The following is a 1,006-nucleotide window of genomic DNA, read 5'->3' as shown; positions in this document are numbered from 1 at the left end:
GAGGCGCCCTGGCTCGGAGACCCCAACAGACTGCTCCCAGGCCGGGCGGGGCCAGAGCCTACGAAGAGAGGCTGACCACCCCTTCCAGCCCACTCAGCCAGCCCTCCTGCTGGTCCCTCTCCACAGGCCCTTCTGCGTCTTCCTGGTCCCCAGCGTTTATCCAGCCTCCGTCAGCCCTTCCTCAAAACACATCTTCCAGAAACGTTCCCTCCTAAGTCCCCGTCGCATGTCCTGGCTGCGGTCCTCTGTGCCGGTGGCCATCTGGACGAGAGCACGGAGCTCAGCTCCGTTCGGTGCGGCAAGCCGGGCAGGCTGCTCGAGTATCACACCACTGGAGGGACAGAGCTTGGCACAGGCCTAGGCACCAATAAAGATTTTGGCGAAACTGAGCCTCACCACTGCACACAGTTCCTGCAGATGAGCGCTTGAAGACAGAGCCCCTGGGCCTCCCAGCCAGGAGGACTCTGGCTTCCCAAGCGGGGCCCCTACCCCCAGCACATGCCTGCCAGATGTGCTGGGAAGGCTGAGCTCTGGCCCACCCGATCCTCTCGGGAGGGAGGCTGGTCATCTGGTTGGAGGGAGGGTGCCCTCCCCCGGGGCAGGAGACTGCGACCTGCTCCTCTGCTCACTTCCGTCTGGTCCCCTCCTGGACAGAGTGGGGACTCGGATCTATGTGGGTAGGACCCCAAAAGACAGCATGAACTGGACAGAGGTGGGGGGTGCTTGGCCGCCTGTATGCGCCCCGCCCATCCCCAGCTATGTAGGATGATCCACTTCCCGGTGAACCCATGGTAAGCCTGTCGCCTGCCGGCCCCTAGCGTGACCTGTCCTTCCGGCTTGGGGCCCCTCACGGAGACACACTCCTTGGCACCGCAGGTCTCCTCCCGGGTCCTCTTTTCCCAGCCCAGGGACACTGGCGAGACCCAGCGTTCAACGGCCTCCCACGCGCCCGGGCCCCGCCCGCAGCCTGGCGCCGCGACGGAAGGGAGGCTCTGGGCTGGGCTCT

Source organism: Carlito syrichta, unplaced genomic scaffold, assembly GCF_000164805.1.
Source record: "Carlito syrichta isolate Samal-C Ts95f unplaced genomic scaffold, Tarsius_syrichta-2.0.1 Scaffold111644, whole genome shotgun sequence".
NCBI lineage: Eukaryota > Metazoa > Chordata > Mammalia > Primates > Tarsiidae > Carlito > Carlito syrichta.
This window is presented reverse-complemented; position numbering follows the sequence as displayed.